The 18,064-nt window shown below is 47.7% G+C and overlaps 2 long non-coding RNA genes across 3 annotated transcripts; both read right to left on the bottom strand.

Annotated features, from left to right (window-relative positions):
• Positions 1 to 1,609: 1,609 nt before the first annotated feature.
• On the bottom strand, positions 1,610 to 14,404 carry LOC135979513 (uncharacterized). Of its 2 annotated transcripts, none has more exons than XR_010596806.1 (4): positions 13,039 to 14,404; positions 9,041 to 9,190; positions 8,576 to 8,661; positions 1,610 to 1,778 (listed from the first exon to the last, which is right to left on the bottom strand). It is a non-coding gene; the product is annotated as an uncharacterized LOC135979513 (long non-coding RNA). The 2 variants fall into 2 exon arrangements; XR_010596805.1 differs by lacking the exon at positions 13,039 to 14,404 and adding an exon at positions 9,462 to 11,108.
• A 353-nt stretch (positions 14,405 to 14,757) lies between these two features.
• LOC135979512 (uncharacterized) lies at positions 14,758 to 18,035 on the bottom strand. Its single transcript, XR_010596804.1, has 2 exons — positions 17,844 to 18,035; positions 14,758 to 15,014 (listed from the first exon to the last, which is right to left on the bottom strand). It is a non-coding gene; the product is annotated as an uncharacterized LOC135979512 (long non-coding RNA).
• Positions 18,036 to 18,064: the final 29 nt, after the last annotated feature.

The raw sequence follows: 18,064 nt of genomic DNA on the forward strand, positions 1-18,064 counted from the left end.
TTTGTGGGGCAGGTTTGGTTTGCCTTAGAGGCGGAAAAACCCCAGCCTTGGGCTGTAACTGCCCTGTTTTAAGCAATTTGTCCTACATTGGCACTCTCAGTTGGGTCCTGCCAGAACCAGCATCGTTACAGTGGCGTAGTCGTGCTAGGATCCACAGAACCAGGTCAATTAAGCTCTGGGTCAGAACCCCACGCGATCCAAATTTGAATTTTGGGATTGAGAGTTTGGTTGGTTAAAGAGCAGTTGCAACGGGTAAGCAAAGAGCATATGAGGGCCTTGGCAAAGAAGCCCTGGAAGATTTGTGTTCAGAAAAGGGGATAAGCTTTAGAAAGAAAGCTACAAATCAAGAACTGAGAGAGCTGTTAATGGCCAGTGATCCGGGGGCAAGAGCGCAGCCCTTACCGGCGGCTACAGAAGATGCAGAAAAAATGAGAGTACAGAAGGTAACAAATAAACTGTAACTTGAGCATGAAAGGAATCTAGCAGATCTTCGATTGCTGGAAAAAAACAAAAAACAGCTGAATTAGAAAGAGAAGCTGATAAGAGAGAAGAAAGAGCTCGTAAGGGGCGTCTGGAGCTGCTGGCTGCGGAGGAGAAAGCTCCACAGATGGAACAGGAGACGGCCAAACTTCAGCTCCAAGTAATGGAAGAGTGGAGCACCTGGTGCTCCACTTCCCCACCGCCACAAGAAAAACTGGGAAAGGACGTGTCCCATTGACAATGATACTGAGGATAGAGAGGAGTTTTTGTCTACCTTTGAATGCCTCTGCAATCTGTACCAGATCCCTGATGATCAGCGAATGCCTGTCCTGCTGGCCAGACTGACTGGAAAAGCCAGGGAGGTATTTAATGGACTGGGGGAACAAGAAGCCTTGGATTATGAGCGGTTTAAAGATTCTGTGTTAAGGCCGTTCAAGGTTACTCCTGAATCTTACAGAGTTAAGTTTAGAAAGTTTAAAGTGTCTAATGATTGCACTTCTGTAGAATGTGCTCATAAGCCCATGGGCTTTGTTAAAAAGTGGGTTGTGGGAAGCAAAGGCGCATGGGAGTTTTGAAAAACTGCTGGATTTAATAATTTTGGAACAACAGTTCTTGGACATTGTGCCTGACCACGTGAGAGCAGCTGTGTGTGATAGGAACCCTGAGTCAGTCCTACGGGCTGCAGAGATTGCGGGTGCCCATACCCAAAACAGGGCTCGAGGAGGGTATAAACCCCCAGGGAAAACTAATCACCATTCTGCCCAGTTCAAGGGGGTGGGGGGAGGGGAGGAAAAGGATTTAAAAGTAAACCTGGCGCTGACTAGTCTAAAGGAGCTCATGGGGGCCCAGAGGATAGGAACTCTCACCACAAGAATAAACAGGTTAAATGCCATCACTGTGGTGTGCTTGGCCACATGAGACCAGATTGCCCGACCCTGAAGGGCAGCCCAAAACCAGCAACCCCAAATGCCACGGTAAATGCTAATCCTGTTATAAACTCACAGGCAAGCCACACACAGCCCACCGTTGGTGCCCTGTGTGCAAATGCTGTTTCTGTGGTCTCTGAAGAATTTGACCTTAAAACTCATATTAAAGCTAAATATGGGGAAAATAATGCAGAGTTTATTACCAGTGCAGAAGTGAATGGAGTAAGGTGTATGGCATGGAAGGACACCGCAGCCGATATTACTTTGGTTAAAGCAAGTCTTGTCAGGGAGGAAGATTATTGGCCAGATGAAAGTGTAACTGTTGTAGCCTCAGCTGAGTATTTTGTCAGGGCGTCTTTGGCTCAAATCCACCTGAAATGGAAGGGATTTGAGGGCACCATGGTTGTGGGAGTAAAAAACACAATCCCTAAGGATCTTATGATTGGAAATGATATTAGAGCTATGTTCAGTCAAGTTAGCACAAACCAGGCACAGGAGAGGTTGTGTCTAAAGTTGTGTCTTTGGAAGGTTTTTCCAAAGGTTTGTCTTTGGAAAGTAGTAGTTTGGCTGTGAACGAAGTTTCTGAATGTCTGCCTGCCTGCCTAATGTTTCAGAAGTGAATCTGGAATTAGATCAAGCACAGAAAGATCTCATTGGTCAGGAAAATGTTTCTCAGGAGCAGCTTAAAGTGGATGGACAGATGGAAGCCCCAGCTGAGGGAGGAAAGGGTAGATTTTTAAGGGGTAATGAATTGGTGGCTAGTACAGCTTATACAAGTGAACCTGAAAAGGGTAACTCATTTGCAGACAGTAGCTCAGGGTAGTGAATAGAGCAGCAGTTTATCTGTTGGGAGTGGAAACGTGTCTGGTAAAGAAAGTTTGGATGAGCCTAGACAGCCTTGCGAGCTGATGGCTTTATCTAGTCAGCAGTTTGGGAAGGCAAGGATAGCGGAAAATGAGGGCCCCTACACCTTACTTGTTTCCTGTGGGGAGAATTGTGACAGTGAAGGAAATGTGCCTGTGTCCGTCAGGGGTATTTTAACTTGCCTACGGAGGAATCTACCTCGGTCTCCAAGCAATTGTCTGTGAACAGCCCTGCGTGCCGGGACAAGGGAAATGAGATCCCAAGCTGCGTGTTTGGAAAAGGAGAATGCGGCTCCGGCTCTTCTTTGTGAAGCAGACAGAAGGTGCCTTTCAGCCTGTGATGGTTGAGGATAGTGCAGTGGTCTCAGAGTTGGTTCTGGATTCAACTAAAGCCCAGGAAGGGAATGGTCCTAAGTTTGTGTCTGCTAGGGAGAATGGCACTGTAACTAGGTTGCATCCAGTTAGCGTCTTAGCAAAATCCCAGAGACCGGACAATTCTGGTGCTTGTATTTTACCTGTTGCTAATCGGTGGTTGGAAAAGGATGTAGCAATTCTGTCTGATCAGGGTGATATCCTAGCCAGGACACCAGGAGAGCAGAAAGGTGATTTGATCATGTTACCTACTGATGGTGTGGAAACTTGTGGCAAGAAGGAAAAACTTCCTGAACTTGTGTGTGGCTAGCTTGTTGGAAAGACACTAGTGTTGGGACAGGAATGTCTCCATGCTAATTCCTTAAATGAGCAGTCTGTGCTTCAGGGTGTGACAGATTTGGTTACTGGTGTTTCAGAGCAGAACAGTTTTATGGCTGAATGCTTGAGGCCGGCCACAGGGGAGAGCAAGCAAACTCTCACCCTCAGCCTCTTGGGATTTGTGTGGTCTCTCTTTAGGACAGAAGTCCAGTCTTAAAATTGGTAGCAGCTAAGAATTTAAAAGCTAGTGTTTGCGTTGATGCAAATTACCTGACTGACTGGGAGAAGACAGACTTGCTAATAGCTGTTAGCACAGACAGCGCACCCAATCAGCCAGGGAATTCTGTTAAGCAAGAGAAATCAGGATTTAAACCTTCAGGACATGGAGGAAAGAGAGTACTTACTTTTGCAAAGGGAAGCCCCACGTTAACCCTAAAATGCCCAAACCCCAATGGTATGGAGCCAAAGGTGTGGCATAACAAACAGGATTGTAAATGGACACTTGCAATGAATTTGTTCTTATTGCTAACGGTAATTTTTGTAACTGATGTGTTGCTATTACCAAGAACTGTAAAAATGTGCAATGTGCCTAATCTGGCGGGGGCGAGAAAAACAAACAAAACACACCACCTTGAACATGTTAAAAGAATTACATGAGAACATACTTTATGTTAAGGGCCTTGTTAAACTGATAATTCACAGTTGATGCCTGTGAACAGTATTGGAATTTTCAACGGGGGAAAAGACATTCCAAACCTAATGTGCTGTATGAAAAGGGAAACCGAGGCATACTACCACATTGCTGTCACGGCTAAATGCCAGGATTCCTATACTATAGACAACATTAATCTCTACATAGACTTGATGTTAACTGGGTTCCAAACATTGGCCAGAGCTTGTATGGATAAAGTAGCTATGTTCTTTAGCATTTGGCAAAAGAAAATGAAACATACAGAAACCATGCTGCAAGAGCAGATCCAATCCATTATTGTTCTAACCAAGTTTTACCTTGAGTTTGTAAAGAGATTAAATCAGGTTATTGAACGGGACTTGGATAAACCATTTCTGTTTTACACGAATACGGCTTCTAACCCAATACTAGCTGTAGTGAGACGGAACCAAGGATGGGGGGCTCTTGGGATGTAGTCAGTGATGTTGGTGTCATCCCTTCCTGCATCAGTTTTGCATTGGGGGTGTGACATTATTGATATAATCTGGGACCATACAGATCATTGTTGCAACCACGGTCCTGTAGTGGCACCAAAGCCGGTAGAAAGGAGGTCAAATAAGGGCTCTAAGACAAGGTTTTGGTTATGATTATGCTAGCTGGATGCATATATCATTGTTGTATTTAAAGTATTGGCTCTATACTGTCTGTATTTCAAAATCATGCTGTGCTTCTAGGTGACACCCCAGACAAGTCAGTGTCAGCTCTGCCTAGCCTGCTTGACGGCCCATTAAGGACCATCGGCTATACAACTGACCCATTGAGAGAATGCAAATACGCCTTGTAACTCAGCAAAGTAGGCAGGGACTTGCCCATGTGACTCCAGCCTCCATTTTGCTGTAGTTTTCCATAGTAAGGACAAAGAGGTGTTCTTACACCTGGAAAAGACTATAAAAGGCTGATGCCTCATCTCCATCTTGTCTTCAATCCTGCTTCTTACCTCTGGAGGGACTTTGTGTAGAGCTGCCATTTGTAGCAAAGGACTGATGACCCATCCCAGCTGGGGATGTACTCCAGAGACTTGATTTGAACCTGCAGTTTAGTCTATCACTGCTGAAAGCCTGAACCAATAACCTTGCCCTTACTCCAGTATCAGAGGGGTAGCCGTGGTTGTTGCTTTTTACAGAGTCAGACCGAGGCTCCTGGGGCACCTTTAAGACTAACAGAAGGATTGGGAGCATAAGCTCTCGTGGGTAAGAACCTCACTTCTTCAGATGCAAATGACTTGCATCTGAAGAAGTGAGGTTCTTACCCACGAAAGCTTACGCTCCCAATCCTTCTGTTAGTCTTAAAGGTGCCCCAGGAGCCTCTGTTGCCATTACTGTATGTCATGGATCCCATTTAACCAATTCTCTCTCATCTATATCTTTTTTCCTTTTATGAAGAAACCTTTAGATTCTAAAGGATTGGCAACAGTGTGATTTGTGGGTAAGATCTGGTTTGTATATTGACCTGGGGCTTGGTCCTTTGGGATCAAGAGAACCTTTTTTCTTTTGCTGAGGTATTGGTTTTCATAACCATTTGCCCCCATACCAAGTGGCACGGTTGGTGATACTGGGAAACTGGAGTGTCTAAGGGAACCGCTTGTGTGACTTGTGGTTAAGCCCGTGGGGTAGGACCAAAGTCTTCTTTGTCTGGCCGGTTTGGTTTGGTTTGCGCAGAGGTAGAAAAACCCAGCCTTGGTCTAACTGCCCTGTTTTAAGCCATTTGTCCTGAATTGGCACTCTCACTTGGGTCCCACCCGAACCAGTATTTACCCCAGCTGTTGTTCCCCTACTGGGAAGGGGCCCAGAAATCAACCGTGTTCTCTCCTTTCGAGTGGCTGTATGGGAGGAGAGTAAGGGGACCTGTGGACTTGTTGAGGGACGAAGGAGAGGGGAAGGCCTCCCCTGATGGAAAATCAGAAGTGGAGTATGTACTGACTTTCTGGGAAAAGCTTGCTGAGCTCATGGACTTGGCCGGGGAGAATTTAGCCAGGGCCCAACGTAAGCAAAAGGTCTGGTACAACCGCCCAGCGCGTTCCCGCTCCTATGCTACCGGGGACCAGGTGACAGCTCTCATTCCCATCAGAACGAACAAACTACAGGCTGCCCGGGACAGGCCCTTTAAGGTCCTCAAGCAGCTGAATGAGATCAACTATGTAGGGAAACCCTTGCGGCCAGAGTCAGGCGCCAGCACAGTGAGAGTCCATGAAAAGGTTACATTTCTTCTGGGATGATTAGATCCTCAACAGCTGAACACGTCTTTATGAAACTTATTCAACATAAGAATGGCCATACTGGGTCAGACCAAAGGTCCAGCTAGCCCAGTACCCGGTCTTCCACCAGTGGCCAATGCCAGGTGCCTCACAGGAAATGAAAACAACAAGTCATCATGCGATCCACCCCATCGCCCATGCCCAGTTTTGGGCAAACAGAGGCTAGGGACACCATCCCTCTTTCCAACAGATTTTGCAATTTAAAGCAGATTCACCCAGTCCCTTAACTGCCATCATAAAGACACACATACATATGCTGGACGTGGACGTTAGAGAAGCAAACTTTTACATTTCTACCTTTCTTGTATGACTCTCCGGGCCAAATGTTTAACAGACCTCCTTAAAGGCTTCAACATTTGTAGGCAGATTTCTTTGCATGGCAAATTGATCAGTTACATGTAGTTTCTGGATTTGCCTAAGGCTTTGTGCAAATGCCAAGGTTTGGCCCTAAAAGATCTGTTAGCTAGCAGTCAACAGGAAACTAAAACCTACTTCTAAAGCAGATAACTAAGTTACCTATTGACTTTGAAATATTGGCCCCACCTCCTCAGTATCTACTGCCTGTCCATTAGTCCTTCCCAGAAGGTCAGTAACAAGAGTAGCCACTTTTATAAAGAAAATATGGGCATGCCAAGAAAAGACACCATCAAGGTGAGTTGTCCTAACCCCCTACAACAAGGTATCATGTGTATGTTAAATTGAGGGGAAGACAGTCCCTAAAGTAACAGATGTTTGTTTGAGACTTCCAGCTATGCACAACAGAAGCAGGAAACAACCCCCCTGCCCATCCCAGATGAAGCCCTGGCTGCAGCAATACATGCCTTTACCTTCCACTCTACTGCCTCCCTCAGCCCAATCGAGATGAAGCTTCAATTGGTCCAGCATGCTGGCCAAACTCCTGACAGCATCACCTTGGCAACAGCTTATTAGGCCACGGTCAACGCTCTGGAGTGTCTCCCCAGTGCTGGATTTGCTTTGCGGTCCTAGGCCTAATCTATAAAGCCCCAATAATGTGAGCTAGATCAGGGGCTCTGTGCAACCCTTCAAGAATACACCAAGCCACACAGGAAATATGACTGACAGAGCTGGGGGGGGGGGGGGGGGGGGGGCGGAAAACAAAACAACAACAAGCCCACCACTCACTGCACAAGTTACACTTCCCTCTGGAGCCGAGAGCCCTCGCCTGTGGAGCATCCCTCTGCTGGAGATCAGGAAGAGCCCATATATTTTACAAAATAAAATGTTGGAACATCCTTGAAGGCCTGCCCCAATAGAGGACAATGGGGCAACCGTCTATTTCTCGAATGGGACACATTTTGAAAATAGATCCCAGAGGGCTCCTTTCTATACCGCAATGAACAATTCTTGTTTTAAATAGAATGGTGTTAGCCACCTATATAAAGTACTAGAGCGATGGCTGTTTTACTGTTGGCTAGTGTAGATACATACCCAGCAGCACTTGGCCATGGCACCAGCTGCACTATTACCTAGTGCTTCTATTTTGTGAATTACACTGGGGGGGAGGGAGGGGGAGGGGGATGTGATCCTTTATGTAGGTTTATTTTCTTGTTTGGGGAATCAGGGCTTGCTATGCCAGTGAACAAATGAGTCAGGGGATCTCAGGTCTCTTTGCACGTATGGAATAGGCACATGTATGTATGTATGTATGTATGTATGTATGTATACAAATGAACTGATGTCTGCATGAATATGTTCTGCTTCACCCCAACCCCCCTACTTTTTGCAGTCCAGCATCTTGAGAGTGACAAACACACAAGCAATTCTGAACTATGCAGGTTATGACCTCAGACAGTTAGTGAGCTGGTGAAAAAGGAGTATTTAAGAAAGCATATAATTACAGGAAAATTTAAATGCCACAGTTTTTGGCAAGAGTAGTTAAATCGGGGCTAAGGAAACTGAGGCATTTAGACATACATGCATACCTGGTTGGATGGTCTCTACACTATGCTGTTTAAGACCCTTTATCAAGACTTTCCATTGGCATTTATACCTGGGAAGAGGAAGAGTTCTGATCTTAGGTTGAAATAATCCTGGGAAATGTAGTTCAGCAAGGGACTACAATCATTTGCATTCGCTGAATTGCAGCATCAAGTCTGTTCTATTATTCTGAGCTACAATGGCTCAGAACTACTCTACCACAAAAGACCCCACATTCCTTCTGCCTTTGAAGAACATAATTAGGGCACTGACAAACATTTAGCATCAGATTTTCAAAAGGTAGAATGGTGGGAGCTGGCAGGTATGGAGCACTTTTGAAAGTCTGGCCGCTTCACTAAAGCGCCCAAATGGGAACCGAGCTCTTGAAAATGTGGCAACAAGGGATCAATTCTGCTACAGCACATACGTCCGCTGTCTTAGTAGTAAAGTTTCTCACTGGATTCAGGGGATGACTCATGGAATGAAAGTACTGCTCAGTGAAAGTAAAGGAGAGAGGAAGCCAGCCCTTAATGCACAGAATGGGCCTTTTCTAGTGTGGAGTTTATTTATTGTTCCAAGGCAGCACAATTTATGTAGAATTAAAACAAACAAAGACAACCTACAACCAAATTTGGGCTAGGCCAGGAGCTAAGTAAATTCAAAGGTTAGCAGCACAATTATTTATATGACTTACCAGCAATACTTATCCCATCCAAAAAAGAAGAAGTTCCAAGTAGGCAATCTTTGAGTTCATTTTGTATGACATTTCTTCCAAAGGACCTACGGAATAGGGAAGTAAACATTTCAAAAGCACGTGCAACCTGGAGTTGTTCCCCCACCCCCTGAACCGTGTATCCAATATGGACAAAGTAAATCACTTCATGTTAACTTGCTGTTGAAAGAATCCCTTCTGCAGAGAGGGGTCTAGCAGCACATGTACTCACGCAATATAGAAGTGGCCAAGGTCAGTCAGTCAGTCATTTACTGTTCACCAAAGGTGCTGTCATCAGCTGGATGTAGACTAGGGCTGAGATACAGTGCTTGCCGTGAGGGGTAGGAAAAGAGAGAGCAGACAAGGAAAACTACAAAAGTGGAGTTGTTTCAGACACGCTGCAATTAAAGGAATTTAAGAAAAAGCATTGTAACAGGGTTTACTCACCACCCTGCACTGCCTCATGGCCAGGCATGGCATCACGGTATCCTTGTGGGGTAGCAGCCCTTGTCAACAGTCACTCTGGGGCTGTGGTGGTTTCTTTTAGATAACTCACCCCTCCAGCCAGGGCACAGTCTTTAGTGTGGATGGCTGACCCTGGAAGGAACAGACTAAAGTTCTAAACTCTCTTCATAGAAATCAAAAGCTTCCAGCCTCTCCACAGCTCTTCTTCAGCAAGGTCACATTCAGACTGCAGCCCCCTTACTGGGCTCAGCTACCCTTGTACACCACTTGCTGAGGGCTGGTAGGGGAATCCAGTCCCAATCTCAATCTCAATTCTGGGTTACAGCCCAGGGCCCTGGACTGCACAACCAAGTCAAATCCTCTACCCATAGTGCAGTTTTCCCTGCACCATTTCCTTCCTCACCTCTTTCCTTCCCTTCTCGGTCTCCCAATCTGTCCCCTGGGTGCTCACTCAAGCCCCTGCAGGCACCTTTTGACTCTCTGCATTCTCTTTCCTCCAGCCCTTCCTCAGCTGGGCCCACTCAGTAGTTAAACCTGGGATCACCTAATTTCTCTCAGGTGGGGCCCATTCTGTAATCAGGGCTGGCTTAGTCAGAGGCTCTCTATTATTATCTCAGAGCTCTGGATGAGCTCTGAGAGTTGATCTCTCTCTTTCCATATATATATAAAAAAATTATTGTCAGGCTTTGGCTCTGATCCTCTTACACCAATCACTGTAACTGACTTCTACTCTGGGTTATCTGTTTTCTTTTCATGCTATTGGGCCAGCCAATGGTGCCATGCTGCATTCCATGAGCTGAGGATCTGCCCATTGGTCTCATGTTGGGCCAGATTCTCTCCCCCTTATGTTGACTAGTACAATACCCCACAAGCAAGCCCCATTGAAATCAGTAGTTAGTAGAGTGAGGTATTACTCAGTGTGAGTAGGGGTGACAGAATCTTGCCTATTATGTCTAACTAGTCTTTCTACACGTAGCAATATCAATTAAAGGCTGTTTTCTAAAGATTACACTTTTAAAAGTAGATTTTTCTCCCTGCCTAATGCAGCTGCCATCTTGTCCTTAAGATGCAGCATGTTACAGTCACTCTGTTTTCTCGGTCATGGAAAATTTCTCTTTGTTCAGTCTTTGGGCCCAATTCTGAGAAGTGCTCAGCACCCACTAGTTCAGTGGGAGTTCAGGGTGATCAGGACCTTGCAGGAAGTGGTTAGTGTCTCTTAGGGTTAAGCCCTTTCTTTGATGTTTTTCCTTGACCTGAAATGAAAACAAATCTAGACCGAAGAGTATGTTTTACTCTGTGAGTATGAGCATGAAAAACATCCTTCCTGAGACGTGGAATCACCTTTCCCATAGCTTGGCGGTTCTTCACCTTGTGTAAGATTTTGTGTTTAGGTAACAACTATAGCACCTCGGTCTTGTCTATTTATGTCCTTCTGCTTGTACGTCAGTCTGTGTTGTGATTAGGGTGACCAGCTGTCCCGATTTTATAGGGACAGTCCCGAATTTGGGGTCTTTTTCTTATATAGGTTCCTATTACCCCCCCACTCCCTGTCCCGATTTTTCACATTTGCCGTCTGGTCACCCTAGTTGTGATCCTGTGTGTCATATCAGTGCACTTGCATTTCCTCATACATTATACAAAGAAGTATCAGACAGATGTTCAAGGAGCAGATTTATACCACACAGATTTATACCTGGGGAGAACTGATGCATTCTGACTTGCATATTTAGTCTATGTTTTTGAAAGTCAGAAAATGTCAACATAAAAGCTAGTTTAACATTTGATTATTTTCCAAATGTCAGTTGCATTGATGCTGCAATTATCTGCGCATTTGACCATCACCAGCGTGAACCCACAGTCAAGTAACCGAAAACAATCACCCCACTAAATATGAAATTGGTCTTTTGTGAAAGGAGTTGTGCGGAAGGGTTGCCACGTTGTCAGAAGTTCAGACGAATATAGATGAGCTTTTCTTTTAGCCAAAAAGTTCCCCGAGGTTGGAAAGCCCCTCAAGAGAAATTAGGATTAAAGGGGTTTAGTTGATGGCCCTTACTGGTTATCTAACACAGTTTTGGTCTAACAGGGAGATGAAGCTATCCATAAAAGGAAAAGTACAGGCAAGCTTGACGGAGACCGAGAGAGAGAGGAAAAGGAGGAGAAATGATGTGGGAAATAGGCCATGACATTTGTTACGGTGCCATAATTGTTAGATGAACAGTAGGAGTAAGGGAAATATAGAAGATAATTATTTAGACCTAGTGGGAAGATCTGTTATTTTCTAAAAGGTATTTCTAGACTGGACAGCCCAACAGCGTTTGGCATTTTATAAAACCTCTAGCTTGGTGAAACAGTTTTTATATTGGTGTCAGGACAATAAAGAGAACAGTGTCTAGTAGAATGGAGAAAACATCCTCCCCAAAACAGAAATGGTGGAACAGTAAACTGGGTGCCTTGTATAAATATACAGGGATGAACGCGAAGAAAAAAGACACTAAAAATTGTGAAAAGAAACCACCACAGGAAAAATCCGTCTCTCGCTTAGCAAGAAAATGAGGCGAGAAACACAGAACACATGGGACCAAATGGGGCCACCTCTCATCAAAGCTCAACAATCTGGCTTTGGGTGGACTGTTTTGCCCCTCAGCCTGCTGGGTTGCCAAGGAATAGCTGCAGTGGTGCTCTAGTGGTAGAGACAAATGGGGTTCCTATACACCTCATCCATTGGTTGTCACCTACTACAGCACAGAGCCGTCTAGTGGCTACACCCGCAGCCCTCCATTCTGTTGCAAAGAAAGGCACGACAAGAGTTCAAGGGCATAGAGACTTCCCAGCACACACCCTGCTCTCAGCACAGTACCGCTATTCTGCTTGTATTCTGGTCTGGTATATAAACAGAGGATAGGGCAGCATGTGTGACTTAATATAGTGGTTGACTAGTTTCTAAAATGTTTGGCAAAAAAATGTTTGGGAGGTTTCCTACTCTAGGAGGTGCCGGCTTTCATTCTTTTCCACAGCAAAACTGAGCAAAACGGAAGGATGGGTAATCTGATTTCATGAGGTCTTGCCCAAGAAAAGCAAGTATGTCTTAGACCACTTCACCTTTTTACATTGTAGAGACAGTCTCCCTTTGTACAGCTTATAGCCGGTCTACAGTATCTTCTATCCTGAGATGCAGGACTGAAGGAGATAGGCCTGGGAAATACTTGAGTAACCGCAACACATTTTCAGTGTGTATATTTTCCTCTCATAATGCGCTTGAACTGTTTTAAGCATTTTGCTCAATTTTACATAAGGTGGTTACATCTTTACAAAAGGAAATATGATCGTATGTATAATGTACACGTACAATGTAGCATGTGCAATATAAAGTGATGCTCCCTGGCCAATGCAATGTTATAACAAATATATACACGTGGGACTCAGTTATGGCTCTAAGAGTGGGACGGGGGAGCTGCACTGCCTGAGTGGTGGAGGTACAGAACATCACACCATGAAAATGTTACATTTCTTCTGGGAGGATTAGACCCTCAATAGCTGAACACATCTTTATGAAACTTGCGGCCACCGTCGATACCGCCTCTGGCCTTGCAGCCAAGCAAGTCGGTTTGTACAGCTTTCCTCTGGGTGTCTTCTTAGGGAAACGACCCAGACTATCTACACCTACATGCTGAAATGGAACCTCAATTATGGGGAGTGGCTGGAGAGGGGCCTTGACCTGGTCCTATTGCACCTGGGAGCCATACAAACTCTTCCTCAAAGTCTAACGTCTTCATTACGCCTATAGTGCAGAGGAGAACCTCCTGACAATCATTCCATCACACTGTTTTTAAGCTGTGCTATGTGGAAGAATCTTTTCATCTACTTAAGAGCCATTTGAGGTTATCCATCATCTATGACTTTAGGTCTTCCTGTGGGAAAGCCAGCCACAGGTAGATAAAAGGGGAGGAAAACACCACCAATACATCCCCACTTAAGCTCACCTTTATCATCCCACTAGCAGGCTTTCATCATAGAAATAGATGACCCGATGACTTCTGCACGGAACACAAAATCTTTCCACACAAAGCGCCTGAGTGTCCGCATCACTTCTAGGGCTTTGTGAGACCTGCCTTCTGGTCCCGATCAGCGTGGTTCCATTACAGCCACCCTGCCAGGGCTGCCCCAGGCTGGAACAATGGGTGCTGGGGGTGTGAAGCTTTAAGTAATAAGAGCCACCAAAACATGGTCTCATCGTATACTGGGTTTGCAGTTTTGTTCATTTGCTTTCAGTACCCCGCAACATCTTCCCCTGGGATTTCACCCTGGTGTGGAATACAGATGCCCAACACCGCTGGAAAATCATGGGAGAATGGGGAGCATAGCCCAGGACAGTCTGGGGGCTCTGCTAAGTCTGCTTTCTCTGCTTTGCAGTGTGTCTTTCAAAAATTTGAAGCAAAAATCTCAAATTTCTTATAAAAGTGCAGGAAAACTTGGGAGACTCTAACCAAATTAATGTGCACAAAAATGTTTTCATGGTTTCTTCGTGTGATTTTTCTTTTCTTGTTGAATTAAAACACATTTCTCTGCAATGATGGAAACTCCAGCACAACAGTCTGCGCTAGGGCTTGAGATCCAGAAAATGAAACGTGACCACAGGAAGGGAAGAGAATTAAACAAACCAGAAGAATCCCCTGCCCAAGCAAAGGGGAAGGCAAATGTTAAAAGAGAAGGAACCAGCAAAAGTGGTGAACACTGAATTTCAATTTTTAAAAAAATATTTGAATTCTTTCATCCCAGGGACACACTTGGTAAAAAAATACCTAATGTGACTTCTCTGCATAACCTCCTTCTGACCACATTGGAAATCATAGTCATCCATGTGGGTACCTCTCTAGCATGTTTTATTATCCTAATTGCTCATCCTGTTTTATGATTTATTCTCAATTTTTCACTACTGTCAGCTACTTGGAGTGATCAACAGGACATGATATTCACACCTTTCAACTACATCTATTTGTCAGCTCCGGTAGGAATATTAAGATCGGGAAATAACAATTAGTTAAGGTTTCATTTTCTCAGAGCACACTCTCTCCTATAGTTTCACAGAAGGAAGAGACCGACGGTTTGTGCTGTCTACATTTTAAATGTGCCGTCTAAATTGGAGGAAATGGTTAAAGTTGAGATTTGCCAATATTTTTGAGGGGCCTAAACCTTTCCTCCAGAGACCCCCCTGTCCCTAATCACCCCTAGGACTCCCACGGCCTATCCAACGCCCCCATTCCCCATCCCCCGACTGCCCCGCCCCCCAGAGCCTCTGAACCATCCAAACCCCCCACTCCCTGTCCCCTGACCCTCTGCCCCTTATCCAACCCCTCGGCCCCGGCCCAGCACCTTTAACACACCGCTCAGAGCAGCGTGTCGAAGCCAGACACGCTGATGCGCTGATCCGCCGGAGCGCGCAGCCCCGCCCCCCAGAGCGCTGCTTTACCGTGTTATATCCGAATTCCTGTTATAACGGGTCGCCTTATATCGGGGTAGAGGTGTACTTCCCCTCCACCCCTAAAGTACTCTGACTTCTACATATGTAGTGTGTTTCTATTATGATCAGGGTTGCTATTCATTCATCTGTCCTCATGAGAACTATTTCTAGTATTTCAAGGTTTGAGAAGCTTCCTAGAGACTTTAAAAAAAAATATGAACATACTAAATGACTTGCGAGCTTATGTGGGGAAGAGATATTTTCATTTAATTTATTGAGATCAATGAAAATTATATTTTTTCCCTTTGTATTTCAACCATTCCCTATTTCATTTCAGCTCCGGCTGCTGCAATTACTGAGGTTAAAACAGAAGGATGCAGTGGAATCCCTCCTCTCTGCTGATTCTTCCCACGGTGACTTCTAACACTCCAGAACGCTTGACGTGTTATGCGATACATTCACTCTGTCCTCATCATATAGCGGAGCTTGAGAAGTTTCCTAGAGACATTTATAAAATATGTGAACTGAGCATAAGACTTGTAAGATGATGAGGTGTAGAAAGATATTTTCATTTCATGTATTGCCGTTAATAAAGGGAAACATTTATTTTTCCCTTTGTGTTTCAACCAACTCTCATTTCATTCCAGCTGAGGATGCAGTGACTACAGAGCTTAAAACAGTTGGAGGAAATTGTATCGTGCAGTGGATTCCCTCCTCTCTACTGATTTTTCCCACGGTGATTTCTAAGGCTCCAAAATGCTTGACCTTGTATTATGCAATACACTCACTCCACAATGGCAGGTTTCAGAGTAGCAGCCGTGTTAGTCTGTATCCGCAAAAAGAACAGGAGTACTTGTGGCACCTTAGAGACTAACAAATTTATTAGAGCATTCTTAGTCTCTAAGGTGCCACAAGTACTCCTGTTCTTTTCACTCCATAATGAAATTCCAACTGTCCATATTACAATTTATGTGATAATACTCTGTTGATTTACTCAAAGTTTAAATTGCAAAATGAAGGATATCGATGCAAAAAAGTTACAAGAAAATTAAGAAAGGGTTAAACCTTAAACATTGTTGACATAATGTGTTTGCTATATATTTCTGTGGTTCAACTCTTCTCTGATCAAAATCTCATGTCTGAACTGTAACAGGCAGCTTAAGCACAGTATAACAGCATAACAAATATGAACTGGAAAAACTTTGCAAGAAAAAAGATGTGCATAATTTTCCTCTAATGTCAGAACGAAGGGAGAGATTTCAGGTGGCCCCAAGGGGTTTTCAAGCCTCGAGTGTCTCTGAAGGGGAACGGCAAGGTGGCAATCTGGGAAATCTTCCTGCTGCTTTTGCAAAAATCTCTCTGAAACGACCTGAGGTGAGAGTTCCATTCAGATATTCCAACACAGACTCATCAGCAAGTTGGGCATGCGGAGACATGTTTGGTTGCAGTGATGGAAAATGGGACTCTCTGACCAGGAGGTAAGGACCATAGGCGTGCGCAGCACATTGCATTAGGGTGTGCACCCAGGGAATTTTTTTTTTTTTTGAAAGGCGAACATCATAAACGGCTGGGTGTGGGAGGGGGTGCTGTGTGCGGGAAGGGGCTCAGGGCAAGGGATTGGGGGGCAGAGGAGGGGGTGTGGGATGTATGAGGGGGCTCAGGGAAGGGGGTTGAGGTGCAAGAGGGGGCGGAGTGCGGCAGGGGGCTCAGGGCAGGGGTTCAGGAGGGGTGCAGTGTGCAGGAAGGGGCTCAGGGCAAGGGATTGGGACAGAGGAGGGTGTGGGATGTATGAGGGGGCTCAGGGAAGGGGCTTGGGGTACAGGAGGGGTGCGGAGTGCAGGAGGGGGCTCAGGGCAAGGGATTGGGGGCCAGGGTGTGGCAGGGGGCTTAGGACAGGGAGTTGGGATGCAGGAGAGGTGCGGCAGGGGGCTCAGGACAGGGAGTTGGGGTGCAGGAGGGGTACAGGGTGCAGGCAGGGGGCTCACGGCAGGGGGTTGGGGGCAGGAGGGGGCTCAGGGCAGGGGGTTGCGGGGCAAGGTGCAGGCAGGGGGCTCAGGGCAGGGAGTTGTGGGGCAGGGGTTGGGGGGCAAGGTGCAGGAAGGGGGCTCTGGACAGGGGGTTGGGAGCTCAGGGCAGGGGGTTGGGGTGAGAGGTGCAGTCAGGGGACTCACGGCAGGGAGTTGGGATGCAGGAGGGGTACAGGGTGCAGGCAGGGGGTTCAGGGCAGCAGGTTGGGGGCAGGAGGGGGCTCAGGGCAGGGGGTTGCGGGGCAAGGTGCAGGCCGGGGGCTCAGGGCAGGGAGTTGTGGGGCAGGGGTTGGGGGGCAAGGTGCAGGAAGGGGGCTCTGGACAGGGGGTTGGGAGCTCAGGACAGGGGGTTGGGGAGAGAGATGCAGGCAGGGGGCTCAGGGCAGGGAGTTGGGATGCAGGAGGGGTACAGGGTGCAGGCAGGGGGTTCAGGGCAGGGGGTTGGGGTGAGAGGTGCAGGCAGGGGGTTCAGGGCTGGGGGTTGGGGTGAGAGGTGCAGGCAGGGGGCTCAGGACAAGGGGTTGGGAGCTCAGGGCAGGGGGGTTGGGTGAGAGGTGCAGGCAGGGGGCTCAGGACAAGGAGTTGGGATGCAGGAGGGGTACAGGGTGCAGGCAGGGGGTTCAGGGCAGGGAGTTGGGGTGAGAGGTGCAGGCAGGGGGCTCAGGAGAGGGAGTTGGGGTGCAGGAGGGTAGGCTGTTTGCAGGCAGGCCCGGGGCTGGGGATCTGGGCTCCCCCGCCCTGGCAGGCAGGCTCGAGGGCCGGGCAGAGGGGGCCGGGCTGGGCGCTTGGGGCCAGGCCGGGCAGAGGCAGCCAGGGTGGATCGCAGGGCGCCGGGCTGCTCCCAGGGCTTGACTCAAGCCCGAGGGTGCAGGGCCGGAGTCCCCGAACAGCGCCGGGGAGCGGAGCTCGCAGCCGGGCTGCGGGAGGGGGCCTGTGGGCCGGGCTCGCCCCCTGCCCCGGGCCTGCTGGCTCCCAGGCCCCACTTAAGGTGGGCTGGGCTCAGGGGCGGCCTGACCCCCCGGGTGGTGCCCGGGCCCCTGGCCAGCGCGGGGAGCCGCAGGCGGGTTTGGGACCCTGGGCGCTGGAGGGGGGCAGCTGCCTTGGGGCGGGGAGCTGGGGCAGCACCCCCGCGGGCCACCTTAAGCGGCTGTGTTGGTGCTGCCGGGTGGGAGGCTGCCAGGGAGCACATGGGGCTGTTAAAGCAGCCAGCCCAGCCCTGGGGAGGGGGAGCCCGGCTCAACGGGGTGCAGGCCGGGGGCTCAGGGCAGGGAGAGGGGGTGCAGGAGAGGTTCGGGCTTACCCGCAGCGGCGCGCTCCCTGCCTGCCAGGGCCCCATGCCGGGCCGCTCCCGGGGGAGGGGAGGGGAGGGGCGGGGCAGCACAGGGCTCTGCACGCTGCCCTTGCCACGCCTCCAGGTACCTCCCCTGAAGCTCCCATTGGCCGCAGTTCCCCGTTCCCGGCCAATGGGAGCTTCGGGAGGCGGTGCCTAGAGCAACCCCTTACCCCCAGAGACATGCTGCC

Source organism: Chrysemys picta, unplaced genomic scaffold (assembly GCF_011386835.1).
Source record: "Chrysemys picta bellii isolate R12L10 unplaced genomic scaffold, ASM1138683v2 scaf940, whole genome shotgun sequence".
Lineage (NCBI taxonomy): Eukaryota > Metazoa > Chordata > Testudines > Emydidae > Chrysemys > Chrysemys picta.